This window comes from Oncorhynchus nerka, linkage group LG6 (assembly GCF_034236695.1).
Source record: "Oncorhynchus nerka isolate Pitt River linkage group LG6, Oner_Uvic_2.0, whole genome shotgun sequence".
NCBI classification, from domain to species: domain Eukaryota; kingdom Metazoa; phylum Chordata; class Actinopteri; order Salmoniformes; family Salmonidae; genus Oncorhynchus; species Oncorhynchus nerka.
The window spans coordinates 53,842,655-53,866,674 of NC_088401.1; the positions used below are offsets into that span (position 1 = coordinate 53,842,655).

At 46.3% G+C, this 24,020-nt stretch overlaps 1 pseudogene; it reads right to left on the reverse strand.

Moving 5' to 3' along the window:
- Positions 1-5,611: 5,611 nt before the first annotated feature.
- On the reverse strand, positions 5,612-23,365 carry LOC115130635 (proto-oncogene DBL-like; annotated as a pseudogene).
- Between the last annotated feature and the right edge of the window lie 655 nt (positions 23,366-24,020).

Genomic DNA, 24,020 nt, shown 5'->3' on the forward strand with positions numbered 1-24,020 from the left:
GGTGAGGGAAGGCAACAACACCTCCTCCATGCTGATCCCCAACAAGTGGGCCCCCCAGGGTTGTGTACTCAGCCCCCTCTTCTATTTTCTGTTCACCTATGACTACGTGGCCACGCACGACACCACCTCAAATCATCAAGTTTGTTGACGACACAACAGTGGACGGGCTGATTTGCTGACAACAAGACTGTGGTAGGCCTGATTACCAACAATGATGAGGCAATGAAGTTAGAGCCCTGGCAGAGGGGTGGTAGGAAAATAACCTCTCTCTCAATGTCAACAAAACAAAGGAGCTGGTCATGGACTACAGGAGACAGAAGAGTGAGCACACCCATATCATTGAAGGAGCTGCAGTGGAGAGGGTCAAAAGCTTAAAGTTCCTCAGTGTGCACATCACTGAGGACCTGAAATTGTCCCCACATCAAGGTGAAGAAAGCACAACAGCGCCTCTACAGCGCCTCAGGTGGCTGAAGAAATTCATCATGGCTCTTAAGACCCTCACAAACCTCTGCAGATGCACCATTGAGAGCATTCTGTGGGGCTGCATCTCCGCCTGGCACGGCAACTGTACCTCCCTCAACCGCATTGCTCTCCAGAGGGTGGTGCAGTCAGCCCAACTGCCCTCCAGGACATTTACAGCACTCTGTGTCAAAGGCCAAGAAGATTATTAAGGACCTCAGTCATCCGAGCCGCTGACTGTTTACACCACTACCTTCTAGCAGACGGAGACAGTACAGGTGCATCAGAGCCGGAACCGAGAGACAGCTTGATCACCAGGCCATCAGATTGTTGAACAGCCATCACTAGCCGCCTACTAGGTGATGCACACTCACTACCTGTTAGTTACACATTCGGATTACTGTTACGGGGATATTTTGGTTGTTAATTGGATTAGTGCCGCCATTTCTTGATTTCCATTTTTTTTATGTATTATATTTATTATTTGTGTACTCGTTTGACATTTGACTGCATTGCGTACCCGATCAATACACTTTGATTTGATCTATTGGACTAACAGAGCTGGAGGAGAGTGTAAACATTTAAACTCCAAGCATTATCTGATCTTATGTTTGTACATGGTTGAATTCCCTGGAAACCATTCTGAGTGTATTGACAGTCACCAAGAGATGAAAGGGCTGTGCGTGTGTGAAATCTATAAACACAGGACCTCAAATGTGCCACACCATCCCTCCCTCCCTCCCAACCAACCTTGCCTTCCCCAAGAGCTACTGTACAATCGATGACACTGTGCAGGCATCAGTTTGTATTATCTGCTAGGCCCGGCTCTGATCCCCAATTGTAGAGAACAATCTAATTGGAGCAGGCAACCAGTTCCCAACTGTGCCCTGGACGCAGAGAGGCACGTCAAGAAAATCAATGTCCTGGCTTTATAAATCACACTACTTCTCTGTCCTCCCCTCCTCCATTCCTGCTCTCCCATTTAACACAGTCTTTCCCAACCTTTGTCACTGTACCACCAGCTGAATTTTGCTCTGGAATACCACTGAAGTACCCCCTCGTGCATTTCACCAGTAAGCCTAAGGTCTCATGAGTTTTCTCAAGTCCCCCATGTGGATAGGCCAAGTACCCCCAGGGGTCCTAGTACCCCTTTTTGGGAACCACTGATCTTACACGGCCTTGTTTGGATGTCTCCCCAGACCATTCATACTCACCTGAGTGTGACCAACTGGGCTGTGAATCAGACGGCTAGGACAGAGGGAGTATCCACTGTTGTGAATGTACATTATGCATTTGATTTAAATGCTGTCGTTGGCCCAGAAATGCCTGTTCTCTCACAGGTCTGAGGCGATTACATGGATAAATGCAGGAGCATTTGAATAACATTGTGAAAAGAAAATTGGCTGCAGCAAACAGCAGCAGCTGTGTTGAGTTGTGACGGCTCTCAAAACAAAGTCGTCATGTTTCAACTACACTAACCTCCCTCGTAAAGTCCGAAACACTGTATTTTGATTTTATGACATGAGATGAATCGACTGTACATCAAAAAGACACAGTGTTAATTACTTAAGTATGAATTATTTAGCATTTTAACGACTCAATGAAATATAAATGGTCTGGGTCAATACAACACTCCATCAGAGCAGCCTGGGGACTCATGGAGAAGGAGATGGGGCCAGGGCTTGTATTTTCCAGACCAGACCACATAATGACACTGGGGCTCCACAGACACTGACCCTCAGCAATACGCTGCATCAGCATTAAAGGTTGTAAAATTCCAGGAACTTTCAATAAGGAATAAAGGAATAAGCAGGAAAATCCGGAATCCTCCAACCAGGATTTATTGAAAACTAGGGAATTTATTGAACGCTCATGGAATTTTACAACCCTAATCCGCATTATCCTCACAGAACCCAGGAGAGCTGCATTACCCTGTTGTGAGTCTATGGTTAACCTTAGGACCAGGAGTGTGTACTGGCCATGTGAGCTGATCAGTGAAAACTCTGGGCCTTAGACATTTCATCGCTGTGTGTGTGTGTGGGTGAGAGAGAATTTTGTGATGTTCGATCAAAGCATTGGTAGACACAGTTTTATATACGTGTGCGCCATCTAGTGGTATATTACCGGAAATGAATGTTGGGTTTTTTGTAGACGGTGGAGCTCTCTGCTAAAGTGTGTTTCTGATTCCATTCCAAACCTAGAGGAAGACAGAGATTCAAAAATAACGGCCCTCAAAAGAAAAAACAATCCGTTACAAAATGATTTACACACATGGGAACTTCCACCAGAGTACCTCAAAGTTTTGCCTTTAAACTAGCAAGTAGCATACCTACTCTGTATCTCTGTCGTTGAAGAGTAAACAGACTGCTGTACTTTGGAATGTGGGCGTGTGTCCATGATAGAAGTGTGTTCTTTTTTATCTCCACTGGGATATAGTGATACCATGGAATCAGACAGGGATGGCAACAGTTTACACATTTTTTCTATGGTGTGTGATGCTGCTGGACTGCCGGCTGTTCTAGGGAGGTAAGTCCTGCTCTCTCTGCTGATGGTTTTAGTAGGTTTCTCACTAGTAATAAGTATACAACTCTCACAGTTATACACCAGCAGCAACTGTTGCAGCCTTACCACCTCTCTCTCAGTGAGTGTGTGTGGACATGTGTGTGTGTGTGTGTGTGTGGTGGGGGGAGTCCTAGAATACGGTATTGAGTTATGATACTTATGATATTTTAAAGATTCTGTAGGGATTTTCCAGATTGAGTTTCGGGTCGGTTATGATGGCAAGCCTTTGCTTAATGATGAACAGTCGTGGTGACACGGAGCTGTGTGTCTGTGGGTGGTGGGTGCTTTGTGGGTAACAAACTGTAGCATTTAGCACTATGAATCTTGGTATGCCATCTCAATTGTGTAATATGTCAACAATGATGTGTTGTGTCTCAGATGAGGACCAGGGAAAGTCGTCCCTGGCTGGGGTCACACGCATTACAGAAGACAGAGGTGCCATTTACAGAGAGGATGCAGTGTAAGGATAGCAGTAGTGCCCGTATCACCAAGTATGTATTTCACAGCCAGCTATGCTGACGTGGCCAAAGACTTGCGCTGGGGGAAAGCGGGGGTCCTCATACCAACTGTTACCATGACATCTGGTTCCTGACGGGGATTGTGAACAAAGGGGAGGAGTGTGCCATGGAGGGGAAGTATGGGGTGTATACCAGTGTACACCAGACTAGCATTACTATAGATGGATACGTCATGTTAAGGCGGTGACCAAGGACATGCTGCATGATGACCTGGATGACTAACGCCTGACCTTTGACCCCCGGGGTCCTCAGGACCCCGTCTTGTTTCAGGTCTCGTTTTCAGGGTTCAATTCATAAGACGTCCATTTTGTATTAAAAGAGAAAGCGTCTCCTTGCATCGTCTTCCTCCAATCAGCTGGTGAGAACACGTTTTACAAGGCAGAGACCTGCATGTCCTACAGGTGCCAACTGTACATCAAGGTTATTCATAAAACTATAAGAATCATTTACTGACAGATGAAGGGACGAAGGCAAAAGGCTGTCTGCAAACAACTAGCAATTGCTGTATGGTAATTTACTCTCGAGAAGCAAGGATTAAAACAAGGTGCAGAACAAATGTATTATTTTAATAAATACTTTATTTGGTCTATATACTAAAATGCAGCCAAACAATAACAATGACTAAAACAATAACCTGAAACCTGCCGTGTTCAGTCAATATTCAGTTTGCCATGCAATTTCTCTATTGAGAAACATTCAGCAACAAGCTCACAGCGCTCGTCAAAGACGCACAGCATTTTCAAGCATATACCGAACAAAAATACATTCAACACGCAACCATTTCAAGGTTTTACTGAGTTACAGTTCATATAAGGAAATCTGTCAATTCTAATATATTTATTAGGGCCTAATCAATGGATTTCACATGACTGGGAATACAGATATGCATCTATTGGTCACAGATACATAAAAAAATGGGCCTCAGGATCTCATTGCGGTATTTCTGGGCATTCAAATTGCCATCGATACAATGCAATTGTGTTTGTGGTCTGTAGGTTATGCTGCCCATACTATAACTCCACTGACACCATGTGGCACTCTGTTCATAACATTGACATCAGCAAACTGCTCTCCCACAAGTCTCAATTCAAGTGATCTGTGGTTGAGAGGCCAGTTGAACGTACTGACAAATTCTAACGTTGGTGGTGGCTTATGGTAGAGAAATTAACATTCAATTCTCTGGCAACAATTCTGGTGGACATTCCTGCACTCAGCATGCCAATTGCATGCTCCCTCAAAACTTGAGACATCTGTGGAATTGTGTTGCGTAACAAAACTGCACATTTTAGAGTGGCCTTTAATTGTCCCCAGCACAAGGTGCACCTGTGTAATGACCATGCTGTTTAATCACCTTAATATGCCACACCTGATTATCTTTTCAAAGGAGAAATGCACAATAACAGGGATGTAAACAAATTTGTGCTTATGGAACATTTCTGGGATCTTTTATTTCAGCTCATGAAACCAACAATTTACATGTTGCGTTTATATTTTTGTTCAGTGTATATATTTTTTTTACATCACAGTTCAGTGCAAATTGTGTTGCATTTTAGACCGAAGTAGCTCAAAAGAAAAAGTTACATTTTGCCATATTAAGATGAAAGAACCCCCTTGACGCAACGCATGGTAGTCGAACAGGACTCTCAGTGTATATAGACATCATTTCACGGTGATGCATAGCTGCCTCACACAGCTACGGAACTTAAATAAACAACACAAGAAACGTGCTGCTTTCCAAGCTAATTTCCACATCAAAACGCAGCACATCAAAGGCAGGCCTCCGACTTCACGTGGTAAATTCATATAAGTCCGCAATCAATATTTAATTAAGCGTTCGACACAGTGGGTATATTTCATGTTTGCTGTATGATCCCGTTTAATGGGAAACCTAAGACTAAGTGTGAGGCGATGGAGGAGGAGAGGAACTCTCTCAAAGAGGGCTGAGGGAGACCGAGAGCATGAAATCCTGGGGAGAATTACAGCAGTCTCTGTTTGCTGGATCCATGCTGGTAGCAGCTCCTCCCCATACCTCCAAAGAGACATCTGAAGACCTGATTAATACACTTATCTCAACAGCTATCTCATCCCCACTGACAAACAATGAGTTCAGGAAATAAAATGGGAAATGAAGCAGGAAAATATGAAGCAGGTATTGCGTTCACCGATAGCTCGATTTCTGAAAATATATTAAAGCGTCCGGTATTCTTTCAGCATGCATTTTCTCCTGTAGACCTTCCACCCCAATAAAGTGCCAGTTGTGTATAGGTCTGAGGTGAGGTAGAAGCAAGACTGTGTTTTGTTATTGCTGAGCAAACATTTATTGAAGAGGAGACCGATTCCAAAATAGCAGGAATAAAAAGGCATTATGGCACGGGCACGTTCTGGCATTTCAACTCTTGGAGAGTGTAAGAGAAGGGTGCCTTAAGGAACAAGACAGCATGGTTTCCTAAACAACATGAGCATGTAGAATAAATGAACATGGAACCAAACAGGTCAAAAATGTAAAAAAAAGAGTATATTTTAAAGAAATGTTTCAGGCGAAACCTGGATTGTAATGACCATAAAAACACTCACACACACAAACAAACACCCACCAACTGCATTCCCACTGAATAGCAATAATGGTTAAGAATCCCTCAGTCGAGAGGTAGAGTCCATGGATGTATAACAGTCCCAATCCAGCTACAGCAACCCAACAGAAAAGGCCATTGGCTGGTTCGAAGAGAAAGTGAGGGAATTAACTTTAAGTGCCAAATCTTTTCACATGTCCCTTGTCCTTCCTTAAAACCTTGTGCATGTGTGCTGGTGGAGCCCTGTGCTGTCCAAAGTTAAGGTAACATTCATTAAGTTTGTCCACTGTCCATCACGGGTGGGGAAAAGCAGGTCTTCATGTTATTGGCCCAGAAAAATGTTAATCAATAATCCAAAATGTAAGCTCCTGTGTCCTTCTTCAATTGGATAGTTGTCTCTCATCATGGCCAATCAGAGCACTTTGAGAAAGCAGATTTTAAGATATTTCATCAGTCATGACCTCACAGTGTCTAATGTATAACAGTCTGTCTGGTCAGACTGTGAATCTGTGCAAAGGTCCCACAAAAGCTGTTCTATTGCTGCCTTCAAATGCTCCTCTGTAGTGGGAAATACCCGACTGGGAAATTACCACTTGAATGACCCTCCCAAGTCGGAATTCCAAGTGGGAAAGTCAGAGATAGGGTTTGATACCAGAGTTTCCAAGTTGTGACTTTTCATCACTGACCTTTCACCTTTTCAACCAAAAGATGTTAAAGCGAATCCATTTTTGACATTGTCAAATGTATCAATGTGTATAATGTAGCTAGTTTTACAATATTGTCAACTTTAATCACGGTAGCTAACTGGATCATTAGATAGATCATCTAGCTTGCCATTGGTTGAAGAATTGTTCCAGAGTTACGACTTCATACTGTAAAGTTTCCCAGTTCCCACAAGCACTTGAAGGCAGCATTTGTCCTCTAAGGGGAGCTGAGCTTTCTGGCCTTCAGATTCCCTGGATCTGGATGAGAGAGGAGACAAATGATTCAAGCAAACCCATCAAATGAGCTACATGGCAGTGGAGGAGGATCAAGAGTACAAATGGCTTTAGAAACCTCTTCCCCTGTACTGCAACCATACCTCCTCGTCTGCTGTGTCCCAGAACCACGTGCAGGTTGGGGAGTGGGATGAGGCTCTTCTGCCTGCGACTCAGGTTCTTCACCAGCCTGGAGTGAGGGAGAGTATAAAAGAGGTTAAGGTGAAGGACGGGACACACTAATGAACGTTGGCCATTCACGGCGGCTTTGTGCGGTAGACACCTGCTGGGTGTTGATGAACATTGGCGATTCAACATGCAGAATTGTTAAGAAATTAAATGAAAATGACAGCCGATAGGATGGCCACCTGCTCCTTTTAACCATTTGCCTGCGCGGTCAGTTTTGTCCGTAAGTCTTTACATCGGCTATATTAGGTTCCCTAAGTTTAGAAATCGGCACAGAGCCCATATAAAAGCCATGTCAAATAGGGTTCTGCCATTGGCAACCAACTTCACCACCAGGCATATGAGACGACACACTCACCAGTGGCCTTCGCTGTCCTCGTGCTGCAGCTGGATGACGTCACCGCTCTCGATGGCGAGGTCATCTGGGCCGTCGCGTGGACATTCAGCCGAGGCCTTATATCTGCCTGGAGCCTGGGAGGACAGAAACACGTCTGTTAGACTGGACGAAGGATGTGTAGCGGTGTATCCTACTAGAGGACGCCTTTTAAACATTTAGGAGCCTCGAGAGGTTCCTAACGATATTCTGATAAGCATATCTAGAAGGCTGTGGGTGAGGAACGAGGCCACACGGTGTGCAGTAAGTGAGAGTGGTTGTACTGGTGTCGTGGAGAACTCATCGCACCAGCTGAGCAGTGTCCTCCTCCTCGGTGTCTGACTGGTGAGAGGGGTCCTGACCTCCACCCCACTCCTCCAGACCCAGACAGATGTCCATTGTGTGAGGCGTGCCGGGCCCGCCTGGAGATGACAAAACACACGTTTGTTTAGAGTCACAGTTTTTGGCGTGTTCCTCTTATATGGTGCCAGAAATAACCAAGGTAAATACTTGGTAACTGTAGCGATAAATGCCCATTCAAATCCTGATGTGCGGCACTTCCGGACTCATTAACAAGATGGTAGAGTCAAATGATAATATCAGTAGCTGTGCCTTTTCCCCCAGAGCTCCTCCATACACCCGGTACTCGTGTGAAAGGGATCGCAATATACGCCAAAATAAATCCAATATCAAGTCAAGGGAGTTTCATGTATCACCTCTCATGACCCAATCACCATTATTACAAGTAGTTACCAGGTATCTACATGATTATGTTATGGGTACATGTCTGAGGGAGTGGTGTACTCACTGTGTCGGTTGCGCTGGTGATTTGGGGAGAGGGACTGTGGGTCTGGACTGCTCCTCCCTGACTGTGTCCTCTGAGCTGAACGACGCCCTCTGCTGTTTGCTGTGGGGAGCGACAACAATGAACGAACTAACTCTGTGCTCCCTAACCTCATCAGACATGCTCCAAGTAGAGCATGCCCTTAGCCACAGATCAGCTTAACGTTCCCACATTCTAACCTTTAACCATTTAAAGGGGAACTGCAAAACTGACCTTAGATCTGTGGTTAAGGACAATTTCTACCTCAAACTCATCTCGCACCACAATGATGATCTTTCAGACGCCAGCCAAAAGGCCCCACGCCAAGCAACAATGTGACCAAGTGCAAACCAAGCTGACACAAAGACAGTGTGGGCTCTGGCCTGGTACACAGCAGACACATGCCGGCGCATGGAAAGATATGGTCTCGATTCATCTAGTTCCTGGTTCATCAATGTATCAGTTTGTCTAGATTTTACAAGCCAAATAACTTAAGATAATTTGAATTTAATAACCTCTCAAAAAGCGAGCCCCATCTAAGAAGCAGTTGTCGTGCTGAAAGCATGAGGAAATCAAGATAAAAAAAATATTTTAAAAAGTAAGTTAAAAAACATCCAAACCTTTCTGATTGTTTTTGGGGCATTCCATGCAAAATTGCAAATCCCATGCAAAGATGGGTGTAGTCATTTTGGGTAGCATGTCTGAGATGGAAGGTCTGCTGGGACATCAAAAGACATGAGGAAACGTGCGTCTGGTGAATGTATGAGCCGAATGGAGACGCCTAGTAAAGGAGAGGCAGATGACGGTCAGTATGCAAACACAGCAGCCTGGTGGGTGGTTTAGGTCAGCTGAGCCATGCCAAGCCGGGCCGGGGCATGCGGAGCTGGGCTGAGTTTACCACTGAGCGTCAGGACGGGTCAGTGGCGCTGGGGGCGGGGTCTGTTAGGGGGGCGTGGCCGGGGGCGTTGCCGGGGGCTTCGAGGGCGGGGATTCCGGGAACGCAGACACACAAAGACATCGGAGGACAGCGAGACAAAGTCCAGCCCCGAAAGACAGCCCGTATGAGCCCCTCCGGACGGCCGCACACCCCTGCAGGGGGGAGGGAGGGGAGGACAGCAACCAGACAGCTAAGGAGAAAGCGGGGCCTTCACACACACACACACACACACCTCTTCTCTTCACACACACCTCCTTCTCCTCCTCCTCCTCATTTCCCAGCTTTATACCTGCTTGTTGATATGCTCCCGCAACACCATATATCATAACCATCTGAACAGCTCACTAAACTGCCTGCCACACTCACACCAAGTGGGGAGCTGCTGTGACAACTGAGGGGTGTCCTACAACACCCAACAAGACTGACCTCTCAGACATGGGCGGAGAACGTCGGATGTGGTCTGGCATCTGGATGTCGACACAACGCTCATCTGAGAAAAGAAGCGGAAGAGGAAGACGAAGAGGCAAAAGGATCGTTAGAAACAAGAGAGGGAAAGGGAGATACCTAGTCAGTTGTCCAACTGAACGTACTCAACTGAAACGTGTCTCCCCACATTTAAGAGGAAGTTCAAGTTAGGTAGGTGCATTAGGTAGGTGCAGGCTAGGTCTATTGATCTGAGATGAGGTGAGTTAAACCAGCTCTTTGCGGAGTGTGCTTTGGAGAGCGTTGTGAGAGACGTCCAAACCTTTGAGGAGTTTCTGCTGGTTGGTGAGGATCCTCCGCAGCTCCCCGAGCCAAGCTGTCTTAACCTCCACTGTGGGAGCCTGGGAGATGGAGAAGATCAGGACAGATTAGAACGCAGTCAACGTATAGTAGGAAACACACTCTTACAGGCATGATTTCAAAATGGCCCTACAGTAGCTTAACACATACTGTACCGTAGCAATACATTACATGAAGTTGTCACAACAAATAACAGAACAACACACAGACAATGAACAAGCCAGTGGGTGGTAGTTATTGTCTTTGTCCTTGTTCGGAGAATATAATGCTGCATGAATAGCATCAACAGTCGCTTCACAGCAGGGGTGAGCCTTACCTGGACGGCGTACACCTCCTCCCTGCCACTGTACCAGATCTCAAACTTCTTCACATCTCCCTTGACGTTCTCTGTAATCCCCACCGCACTCATCTGCCAGGACACACACGCACACACACAGTCTGCACCTGGGGCCTACAAGGACATGCCACGCGTCACGTCGGGCACACTTCAGCTACATGCTACATGGCCGGCCCGCCTACACACACTCCTCCGCCGTGTGAAGGTAAGAAGGTCTAGCGTACATCAAGAGGAGAGCAGCGGGTGGTGATGCCATCCGTCACGCCCCGTAAACATACACACACCCTGACACACACACCCACTGACGCCTTGACACGCAAACCAAAACAAACATCCTTGCGGCAGGGAGCATGTGTCAGAGTGTGCCGCCTACACACACACCTTCAGACAGTGCTTGAAGCTGTAGGAGGGGGTCTTGTCTGCTCCCCCTCCATGCTCCTCCCTGCACTTGCAGAAAAGCAGGGCTCTCTCATACAGGAACAGGTGTCTCTGCGTGGGCTTGAAGCGGGCCAGCTCCTTCATACGGGTGGGGCCTTTCTTATGGCTGATCCACACACTGAAGGAGCCCTGCATCAGCACCCGGCCCAGGTCACACAACTCTCCCTGGGGGGACAAAACACAGGGTCAGAGATACAGGACAGCACACTGTGTCACACAGACACACACAACAAACCAAACACACACAGACACACAGGACAAGTCACCTGGTAGCCTGTGATGGCTATCTGATGCATGGAGTCATTGACTGACTTGAGGAGGTGGAGCATGGCTGCTAGCGCCGCCTGTAGTTCGGAGGTCCCCTCACAGCCTCCTGCACTGTACTTCAGTAGCTCCTACAGCGCATGCACACACACACACTAATGTCTGGTAGAGATCAATATCTGGTAACAAAGAAATCCTGAAATTCTCCAGCTGTACCGTAAAATAATAGTCCTTGTGCTGCATGTAAGATGTTACTTATTTCGTCAGATAACAGAGAATCACGGGACAGAAAATGGAATCCCCATTAACCAGACAGGATTTCTCTCTAGTTTAATGTGTAATCATTCACGTCCTGCATTCAACTCATTGAAATAAATGTCTCTGTGTAAGGCCAGGTTATGTCACAGTGCTGCTAGCACCGATAGAATGTTCGGGGACGTTGAATTATGATAACGTTTCGGCTAACATAAAGGCCGCAATATTGGCACGGTATGCTGCGTAGAAGCGTGTATGTTGGCCGGTTTCACTAAGGTCTGACCTTCAGTAGTAGCTGGTACTTGGTGAGGCGTTGTACTGGTTTCAGCAGGTAAGAGTCCAGACCCAGTTTGTGCTCCAGCTTCTTCTGACACTCCTGTAGAATATGGCAGGGAGATATTGGGAATCATGTGTTACGGTTATAACAACAGGGAACCTAATATAAATAATCTATCATTTTGTGCTATTAAAATAACGAATATGTCTGGTATTGTGGTGTAGTAGTAGTATCGCTGAGTACAAACATTGGGCACGAATAGAAAAAATAAGCATGACCTGGAAAAAGTCACAGTCCGAGTACTGCCTCCATAGTGACTCTGAGCGAGGCTTATTCTGACAGTAGCACTCGTACACCTTGAAATTCTCCTTCTGGAAATACACACATACATTTCCAATGACACACCGTCCATGCCAGACTGTGAAACGCATGTGCTATGCCGATTACGTCGACTCGGTGTCCACGCGATTTCCATGTGATTTCCACGTGGAGGGCGACAACACCACACAATGAATTAACTCTGGACTCCCTAACCTCATCAGACATGTTCCAGGTAGAAGTTCTCCTTAGTCACAGATCTAGGATCAGCTTCACTTTCCCCAAATCCTTTAATGCGTACCTTGTACCTATGTTTGTCCTGTGTCTTCCTTGGGTGCTACAATTCATAGTTAAAAAAAATAACATAGCATTTTACGCAACCTCTGCCAAGGTAAGCGGTGTTTGTTAACGGAGAAGGAGCAGCCCTGTCATATAGCACGGCAGAGCTTTTTGTTTTGGCAGGTAATTTTCTATTTAAAAAAAAAACAATCGATTCCAACTCCCCCTAGCAACTCTAACATTCAGGACAGGTAAAGTCAAACAACTGATCATCATAAAAGTATAGCGTGGTAGTGCATGTTGGAAGTCGTTAACTTCATGCTCCTTTGGAAAATAGTGGTTGCTCGGAATAATTACCTAGGATCGGATTACATAGGAGAACGTTTTCGTCAGAAACTACGGATTGAAGCACACAAAGATAATAATACCTTTACACAGCACAAACATAGGTAAAAGTTACACCTTAAATGGACATTATTGCTGAAGTATCACCTGACACCGACAAAACTCATCGCCACATAACTGAGTATCGTGGAGTTGAGAATTCTCAGCTGATATAGGTACAGACAAACTACCAGGGGTATTTATCTCATACCCTACTTGGTCCGGATCCTGCTGGTTCTGTTCTACCTGATAATTAATTGCACCCACCTGGTTTCCCAGGTCTAAAATCAGTACCTGATTAGAGGGGAACAATTACAAAATGCAGTGGAACTGGCTTTGCGGTCCAGAGATGAGTTTGAGGGCATATAGACATTCCTCACCCGCTCCAGAAAACAGGCCCCTACTCCCTCTGGGGTCTCTAGGCAGCCCTCCAGGTCATGGAGGAACACCCTGTAGAACCCAAGAGGTCATGAGTCAGAGGTCAAAGACAGATGAGGTCAGTAGGTCGCACCCTAACCACACAGAGCAGCAAACACCATCACCACACAGGCCCCTATCCAGCACTCCTCCATAGATAATGACTAGCCACCCACACATCCATGCCACTGAGCCCCCAGTGTTTGCCAGTTTCCTCTCTCGTTGGCATAATCAAACGCTTGTTAGAGCAACTGGCATTTAACACTAGTTAGAGAGGCTCTAATTGGCTTAGGGCCTCATGCAGTCATCCAGTTTAGCCTTTCAGCCCAGCAGGGGAGCAATCCCAGCAGGCAGGATATATAGGAGGCAGACAGAGCCACTCAAACAGTTGTACATAAACTAACTCACACAGCTGGCTAGAGGAAACTGGCTAGTAGCTACTGTACTGGAGAGGTGGTTGTTTTTAAGATGGAGCAGAAGTTCAAAGAGGTTATGATGATGTAATTACTGCTTTAATCTTACAGTTCTTTGAGACTCCAAATGCCTATAGAAAACATGACCGACAAGTCAATGACAGTGCTGATCTTTCCTCTTAGCTACAGGAGATATATATATATATAGATATAGATAAACACAGTGCCTTTGGAAAGGAGTCAGACCCCTTGACTTTTTCCACATTTTGTTACGTTACAGGTCTATTCTAAAACAAATATGATTTTTTTAATCCTCAATCTACACACAACACCCCATAATGACAAAGTGAAAACAGGTTTTTAGGAATGTCAGCTAATGTATTAAAAATAAAAAACAGAATTACCTTATTTACATAAGTATTCACACCCTTTACTATGAGACTTGAAATTGAGCTCAGGTGCATCCTGTTTCCATTCTTGATGTTTCTACAATTTGATTGGAGTCCACCAGCATAATTGAAGGTCCCCAAGAACACAGTGGCCTCCATAACTCTTAAATGGAAGAAGTGTGAAACCACCAAGACTCTTCCTAGAGCTGGCCCCCCAGGCAAACTGAGCAATCGGGGGGGGGGGGGGGGGGGATTGCCTTGGTCAGGGAGGTGACCAAAAACCCAATGGTTATTCTGACAGAGCTCCAGTGTTCCTCTGTGGAGATGGGAGAACCTTCTAGAAGGACAATCAGGCCTTTATGGTAGAGTGGCCATACGAAAGCCACTCCTCAGTAAAAGGCACATGACAGCCTACTTGGAGTTTGCCAAAAGGCACCTAAAAGACTCTCAGACCATAAGAAACAAGATTCTCTGGTCTGAAGAAACCAAGATTGAACTCTTGGACTGAATGCCAAGCATCATGTCTGGAGGAAATCTGTCACCATCCTAACGGTGAAGCATGGTATTTTACCCCTATTTCGTCCCAATTTTGTGATATCCAATTGGTAGTTACAGTCTTGTCCCATTGCTGCAACTCCCGTGCAGACTCGGGAGAGGCGAAGGTCGAGAGCCACGCGTCCTACGAAACAGCACTGCTTTTTGACACACTGCTCGATTAACACCGAAGCCAGCCTCACCAATGTGTCGGAGGAAACACCATACAGCTGGCGACCAAAGTCAGCGTGCAGGCACCCGGCCCGCCACAAGGAGTCACTAGAGCGCAATGTGACAAGGACATCCCGGCCGGCCAAACCCTCCTCTAACCCAGATGACGTTGGGCCAACTGTGTGTCGCCTCATGGGTCTCCCGGTCACGGGCAGCTGCGACACAGCCTGGGATCAAACCTGGGTCTGTAGTGATGTGTCTAGTTTTGTGATGCAGTGCCTTAGACCGCTGCACCACTCGGGAGGCCCAGTTTTTTTTTATATATATATATAAATTAGAAGAAAAAAAATCTAAAAACCTGTTTTTGCATTGTCATTATGGAGTATTTTTTAACTTTATGAGGAAGAAAAACAATTGAATCAATTTTAGAATAAGGCCGTAACGTAAACAAAATGTTAAGTCAAGGGGTCTGAATACTTTCCAAATGCACTGTGTGTGTATGTACGTATGTATATGCATGTTTGCCCTTCCCAACTGATGTTTCCTTGCCTGCTGTGGAAGTTGTAGATCTCAGGCATGTTGCCAAACAGGACGTTCCTCTTACTGCGCAGGATGGGGGGCAAGAGCCCCGCGAGGGCCGGGTTCTCCATCTCTCCCCTGTAACCCTACACAATACGCACATAATCAGAATACAAAACACACTGTAGTAATCCAGTAATAGCTGGGGAAAACGCTGCTGTGCTCTCACCAGCAGCACTGACAGCAGCTCCTCCACATAGACCCTCTCTGTCTCAATCAGCTCCCTCATCACGTGACTGTGGAGACACAGGGCCAGAGGGCCTCGTTAGTATTCTGTCGGAACATAAGGAATCAGGAAGACCACAGCAGGAATATGTAGAGGATGAGAAGACGGACCGTTTGAGAAGGTCTGGGCTGTCCTCTCCTTCCAGGCTGGAGAGCAGGGAGCTCCTATTCTCCTGGTAGTCATGCATCACCTCGATCTGAGACGGCCAGGACATACAGACAACCATTTTAATGAACCTTTATTTAACTAGGCAAGTCAGTTAGGAACGGTGGGTTAACTGCCTTGTTCAGGGGCAGAATGACAGATTTTTACCTTGCCAGCTCGGGGATTCGATCTAGCAACCTTTCTGTTAGTGGCCCAACTCTTTAACCACTAGGCTACCTGCCGCCCCTACATGAAGGGAATCCAACTAATGCATTTTCAGTTGCCATAACATTCCCATCATACATGTCATCATCACAGCCACAGTGACGTGTGTGAACTGTTCTATACTAGACTTTCATCTTTCACGTCCTTCTTCGACCATCTCACCTTTCTGGAGGCGGGGCTTTTCCGGGATGTCCTCTTCCCAGGGAGTGACAGATCGAAGGAGAACTTCAAACCGTCAACACCTGCAACACACGACCTCTCAGCTGAACTCGATAACACTGTAGGTTTCTATGCTTTTGATGAAACACCAGACTTGTCTGGACAACATGTTAACAATGCTAAGTATAGCATATGTCTCCACGTATGCTTTGATGAAGCCATGATGTGGTGTACGGCACAGTAGTTAACACTAACATCACTCGATAGAGCCATCATTACAATGAGTAGATGCTTGCAGCGATTTGACAATGATAGTAGGTTTGAAAGGTCCTGTGGGACCAGGTTGTCTGGTCTTTGACTCCGGGGATGACTGTTGGTCCAGGGTTTACACTTGATACTTCTCTTCTGATGGACGGATAGTTAATCATTGGTAATAAGCAGCTTGCAGTGGAACTCCAATACTACTATATCCTCTACGAACACATCACCCACAGGACTGTCTGGTGTAAATGGCTGACTGACTGTATCCGTTTGATCACGTGCTCCTCACATACCCTAAGACCAGCATGTGTGTGCGCGTGCACATTATCACACTAAATCAGAGCCAACACATTTATCTTCATCTCCCCTCTTATAAAAGGGGTTTCCTTCTGTGTGTGAGAAACACACCCACACGTCGCACCTCATTATTAATTGGGTGCGGTATGGCTAGCTTTGTTCAGCCCTGCCTGGAGGCGAGTGGGAGATGAAAGGGTCTTTGCCGTACGTGGTTCATATACATTATTACCATACATTACACAGCTAGCATCACGGCTAACCGAGTATCCCCCAAGGACTGATTATAGTACTGGGCTCTAACAGCTAGCTTATTGGTAAAGGTGGACCGCTAACTGAGGTCGAGCACAAAAGACCCTGGGCTTCCTCATTACTGGAGCCTGTGGTCTGCTGTTTTGATTACTGCTTTGTGGCCTGGAGGATGGTGTGTGAAGCCCTAGGCTGAGGACACGGACGACACCCAGTACCCAGGGGAGAGGGACGGCTGTCAGGCCAGAGGCCAGGGGAGGGCTGCATACACAGGGCCTGGGAAACAGCAGAGCCCTGGGTGGAGGCCTTGCGGAGCTGGATAATTAAAGTGTGCTGTAAGCCTCTATAACCCCAAACAGTCAACTGTAGTCTGATGTTCTTTAATCTACTGTGACAAATGCTAATGTACTGTATCAAGTGTGATTGAATGTGTGTGATTGAGTGTGTGTGTGTGTGGTGTGTGTATATTCCACTGCCTCCTCTTACCATGTTTGGGGGAAAAGAGTGGGGACTTGGAGCGGGGCGGGCTCTCCGCCCTGGGGGCCACTAGTTGGATGGGATGGACATGTTTATCAGCCAGCTTCCTCAGACAGACCTGCCTGTTGTGGATCATCTCCTGCACCACCGTGTGCTTCTCAAATGTTTCCCCTATCTGGACCTGGGGAGGATGGAAGAGGAGCTTAGGACATTCATATCGACCCAAAACCTGTATTGAGTGTTAGTTAAACAGCCGTTTATAGCCTTTATGCAGTCTTGAAGGTTGCCTGAAAGTACCATGACCAGAAATGAATGCTTGTATAAGTCCTGTAATATTAGATATATTACGGGTTGATAGAAAACATTGAGAATGGATTATACACAGATGGGTCAGGGGAAACATTACAGAGGGGGTTACTCTTTAAACCATAAGGCTGTTTGTCAATGAGAGACACTGGCTTGGTGTTGGACCTGTATCTCTGGGGTGAGGACAGACTCAAACTCCACGGCCAGGAGGTCAGGTCCTGAGCTGAGGAGAGACGGAGCCCGCTCCAGGAATCTATCCATGTCCTTCAAAGCAGCCTGGGCCCCGTCCTTAGACTGGAACTTATCCACCAGCTGCTGAGCCAACAGGTAGGCCCCATCGTCACACCAACTCTGGGCCTATGGAGGTGATAAGACAACGATGTCACACCGACCAGTCATATTCGGATATACAGTAGCACTTGACAGAGTATAAGCGTGGTTGTTTGTGTATGATGTTAGATTTGTACTCATCTGTGTGCAATAGTGTAAACAGTGTGTGTGTGTGTGTCCTCTACCTGGCCGAGGCGTAGCAGCAGCTGGTGGGCCTGGGAGAGGTGTGTGCGTTTCACCCTCAGAGCATTATTGAGCGTGTCACAGCGGTGACGTAGCTCGTTGCCGCGCTGCAAGATCAGGGCCATGGCATAGTGGTGACTGGCTGCCAGCTGGTGCCCATGGAGGATGATGATCTGGGCACTGACCATCTCCTCCTAGCAACACAACCAGGACACCACAGTCAGTTACATACAACAAGACATGGCATACAGGAGGCCTACATACACACAGCATCACAACGGCAAATACACTTCAATCCGAGCTACACAACCAATTGTCACGGCCCCTCCTCTGCAGTGCAGGGGCGGCTCCTCCTGCAGGTAGAGGAGGGTCGTTAGTGATTGGAGTCACCTGGGCTCAAAGTATCCTCCTCCTCCTCCTCCGTTTTGCATAGTTTTCACTCAGTCATTCACACACACAGATTCATGCATCCCTACGCTTTACATACACCTTACATTATGATACTTTCACACCTCATTCCTTTTTCTTTGTTTAAAGTTAATAGTTTTGGTTTACAATAAAGAACCTTTTTGATTGGCCTATACCTGTTGTTCGCGTCCCCTCATTTTTGCCACAGGCTATGAGCTGGCCTGTGACACAATGCTATTACCAAAAGCACGAGTCCCTGAGAAGACAATCTCTGCCAACCACAGTATACAGTATGTGTAACCCTGGTCCATTGATCTGATCAGGGAAGTGTCCCCTAGTAAACACTGACCTGTGCATGAGCCTCCAGGATGTCCAGGTCTCTGAGTGTCTGCTCTGTCTGAGTCAGCTTCTCCCCTGACGACGACATCTCTCTCTCCTGGGACGCCAGATGCTCCAGAGACAACTCCATCTGACAACGAGAGAGAGAAAGACATTAGTTAGAGACGTATACCCCTCCCAACTTCAAAACGTCCCATCCGATCTCAAATTGAACTGTACACCACGTGTCCTCCCTGTTCTAAGAGTTGCCTCTCGACAATGAATCAACCATCATCAATTATGCAATTGATCAGTCTCACCTCCTGCAAGCGATGTTCGTATCTGAGCAGCTGTAAGTACTGTTGCAGTTTTAGATGATGCTTCTCAAAGAAGCCGTCAAAGGCTGACTCCATGCCCCTCAGCTGAGCTAGTAGCCTGAAGATCAGAGACAGAGGTTATAATCAAAAAATACCTTTATTTAACTAGGCACGCCTCCCCTATCCCGGACGATGCTGTGCCAATTGTGCGCCACCCTATGGGACTCCCAATCATAGCCAGTTGTGATACAGCCCGGGTTTGAACCAGGGTCCGTAGTGACACCTCTAGCACTGAGATGCAGTGCCTCAGACCGCTCTGCCACTCAGGAGCCCCATGGCCACTCTTTAGGCAGACCGTAGCATGATTATCTCTGAGGTTATATAAACACACACCTCTGCACAGTCTCCCAGTCCAGCCTGACATCCCAAAGTGAATCCTCCTCTCTCCCAGAGGCCTCCAGGCTAGCCAGCAGGTGACGACCCTCCTTTGATACTGACCGTATCGCTTCCTGTACAAGACAGACAATGATCAAGACAGACAAAATGGTTATAAAATATCAGGGTGAACATGTAGACTGGCTGTCAGTTAGTCTGCCACTGATATAGAATTGTAACATATTATGATAGAGTCTAGTGTAAAACATAGTGATAGAGGACTCATCATAGATATAACCCATTTTAGCATGGACATTGCCATTGAGGGCTTCCTCCATTTTAAGGTAGTCAACTGGGTGGGGATTTCTATGAGCAAATCAGCCAATGAAGAAAGGGAAAATCTATTAGTTCAATGGCACTGCCCACAGACGGTATAACGGCACAGATACAAAGATGAGTCCTCTACCTCTATGGTGTAAAAAGGGTTGCAGTATACCTTGAGTTTCCTGTACTTGTCAGTGTGGGTTGAGAGGAGGCGCATAATGGCGGTGCCCTCAGCTGGCAGTTTGGTCTCAGCCAGCTCTGTGCCAAACGCCTGCAGCATCTGAGCTATGTCCTTAACTGTCACCGCAAAGCTCTCTATGGCCTGGAGGGGAGCCAGAGAGCACGAGCACACACACACAGTGTTTCTAAATGTATACTCTGATGTCATCACTCAGAACTATGCAAACATACAGGCCAAGTTTGAATGTGTCTCTCTGCATCAGATATGTTGTAACAGAGGTTTTGGGGGTTCTGAGTGGCTGCATGGCGGATGCTATGTAAGTGTAAAGTATGTACTGTTCTTAGAACGATCCAGTCACTGTGGCAGTAGTCCAGGGTTCCACCAAACTCAGAGGTCAGTTGGTTCTCATCAACGTATCTCAGTAGGTCTGTCACAGAGCTCAGCATCACCACCTAATAAAGGAGAGCTACAATAAGCTGCACATAATCAACTGTGTGTAGTACTACGCACGCTTCTTCAAACATGAGATGCCGATGCCGTGTGGTGAAGTGTTGGATTTGGCCTCTGATCTGCCTTACTGGCATCTTGAGCATGAAGTCCTCCTGGCTGAAACGAAAGCCCAGGTCTGTGACGGTGCGCTGGAAGAAGCTGGTGGGTCTCAGCACCAGCACCAGGTGGAGGTTCCCAGGGAAGGAGGCCTGGAGACGGAGAGGGACACAATCACACCCCCGGGGTTGGACAGTGAGCTCTGACCTTTGACAATTCCTGGACCATGTCTTTACCCAACACTACGCCAGAGTCTGTTCACACTTCAGGATGCATAGAGGGATAGGCATTTGCCAGCATCTGTCACTGACAGGACATATTGACTGCACTAACAAGCAATCATCCGCAGTCAGACAAAGCAGGCTCACCCACTGTCAATCAGATAAGGAAAGCCAGACATATCCTGCAAGCTAGTGCCTATCACAGGTGTATTAAAGTTGCAGTCAATATCAAATGGATTCACTAAACAAGAGCAGATAGTAGGTAGTCTGTATTTTTGGGGGGATGAGGTGATTTTCAGAGTGATTTCCAGCGTCAGATCACAAGTAAAGCAGTAGGCTAAGGATGACAATCTGATGAGCTAAATTTGAAAAATAATGCTCACAACCATTTCTCACACGACTGCGCTGGTGAAGGTCTGCTAACTAACAAATGGGTTTGGTTCAATTGAAGTTGCCAGCTGTTAAAGCGTGAACATTTGCAGCACAGAACATCGACATTAAACAGTGGGAAATGTATTATTCCCCCAAAAGACGAATGCATTCGGTTATAGAGCTCTTTGACATTCATTTGTCCTACCTAAATCTAGCTTCAGGCTACCCGCAAACATAAACTCTGCCCTTCAAGCTCAACATGCTAAAAAAAATATAAAACTGCTCGGTTTGCATTCATATAAGGAAGTTATCTTTCTCGGTCTCACTGCATCAACCGTATGACTAAACTCAAATCAGTCTCTGCACCGCAGTGCTACGCTTAGCAAGCTGATGTCAGTGACCGATGCCGCATTCACTCTGCCCATCCAAACTCAAGCACAACTATTTTATCACGTAATCAAACTATGTAAGAAGCGCGTTACCGGGCTCTTCCATGTCCTGTGCAATCCTCGGCGCTGGTAACTCTCAGCCATCGTGTTAACAGCCATTTATGCGATAACGCTAAAACCTCGCCCGTTCCGTCGCTAACAAATTGGTGCCAAGTTACTTGGCCCCTCTACTCCGCTGCATCAACGTTGCTGCCACGAGGAGGGTGGCAGCGCTGTCTGCAAGCTCTCCCTTCCTCTAACCTTCTCGACTTCCCGCTCTCCCTCATTTTCCGCCGAAATATAGCGTCATCAGGTAAATATCCAAGTAGCGGAGTGCTGGCTCTGCATTTTGATTCCCTCACGACGGGACTTTATTTTCATACAGTGAATACAGAACAATTTATTAAGAAAATTATGTATGCGCAATAATAAACGGTGACAAAACAACTGCCGTATTTGAATGAAAACCGCACAAGAGACCATCCCGAAACAGCAGGAACTGAGTGGGGATAATTCAGCACCATGGACAACTCCCCAATCTGACGTCGTCTGATAGTATTGATATTCGGCAGTTTTTTTCCCCACAGCAGCAAATCATCCGTTCTTTAGTAGGATAGGGCCAGGCCTAAACTAGTATCGTTACCATACTTCCACAGTATATTTGATTTGGTTTCCAACCATTCTTGATTTCTTTAAAAAGTATTATTATTTAGTGTACTTGTTTGACGTGTTACTGCATTATTAAGAGCTAGTAACATAGGAATTTCGCAGCCCCCTACAATAAGATATGCTAAACTGTGTATGCGACCAATAACGTTTGATTTCATTTCCACATGCACGAGAGTGCATGTATGCACGCGAAAAAAATGCCATGACTTTAACTTGCTCACCGCAATTCGGGCAAGTGCTGTTTTGATAGAGGTCCATGTATCCAGTCTTCTGTCTAAAATGATGATGAATTTTACACCTGGCTGTCTTGCTCTGCAAACACAAGAACCAAAAATATTTGAACACATGTACCTTTCACTGAACAAATGTATACTTTTACTGATAAAATGTACAGGTATAGTACCTAAAAACTCTGATAATATGCTAAATTAATTTGACAACAAATTATATTTTTTGGTACAGAAGGAAGGACCGCAGAGTGAATACATTAGAAATGTTTACAGGGACATTCATCGACTCTTGTGACCTGCACTCATCCAATGATATGATCCCTCCTCCCCAGGGTATACCTGCTCTGAGCTGGCACAGAGGACATCACTAGGCCATCGAAATAGATGAGGGATAGGGAGCATCTAGTGCCATCTGTGCAAAGAATTCTAACTCTGGACTAAAGCAGGCACACACTGCACTGCAGAGAAAGAGAGAGTTGTGAGAAGAGAGAGGGAGGGCTACAGAGATGAATATTAGGAGGGAGTGTAATATTGTGGTTCACCCACCGAGGTATGAGGGTGAGGTATGTTAAGACTTTGGCTAAAGATTCCTCCGGAATGTCGCTGAAAGCCGAGTATTCTGGGAGGGTCACGATCACGCTAGAGTCCTCACCACGCCCCCCTGCGAAGAAAAATGATTTTCATAGGAACAATCACACTCAACAATGTGTTAAACAAGGATATTACGTTCTTTGCGGACGCCTCATTCAAATAGTCGACGGTCAGAGGTTATGAACCCTCAGTAGTGGGACAAGACTAAGTAAAGAGCCCCCACCTGACAGGTAGGCCACCTGCTTCTCAATGTAGCCGTCCACCTCCTTCATACTCATAGAGACTGACACTTCTGTGGGAAGGGGGGTGGGGGGGGAAGAGAGAGAGATTAGAATAACAGGTCCCAATGAGGCCTCTTTCAACCTGTCACACAGTGGTTATAATTCATAACTTGTCCCATAAGAATGATGAAATAGCAGAGAGAAATACTGCCACCCAGTGGTCATATGTAAAACAACATTACAGTGGTAAGAAAGGTATCAGACTCAGCTGTTTGGTTCAAGTCAGTCAATCGTTCTGAGGTGGGTCTGGACCCCTTCTATCCACTGTGTCATCCAGGCTAGAACAGCAGGAGGCAGTCACTATACCTCTCCATGCCCTTCTCTCGTCACCAGGTGAGGCAGCAGGAGGTCATATACTGTTTACACTACAGGAGGCTGGTGGCACCTAAATTGGGGAGGATGGGCTCTTGGTATAGGCTGGTGTGAAATGGCATCGAATACGTCAAACACATGGTATGAGCTGTCCTCCCCTCACCAGCCTCCTGTGGTGTACACCAAGCTGTGGTGGCAGGCAGCACTGACTCACTCCTCATTCCACAATGTTGAAAGGACTCTACACTGCATGTAACATAAATATACAATGATATAGTGGGATGATTGAAGCCACACTGAAGACTGAGTTTAAACTCCACTATCAGGCATTATATAACTCTAAAGTAAAA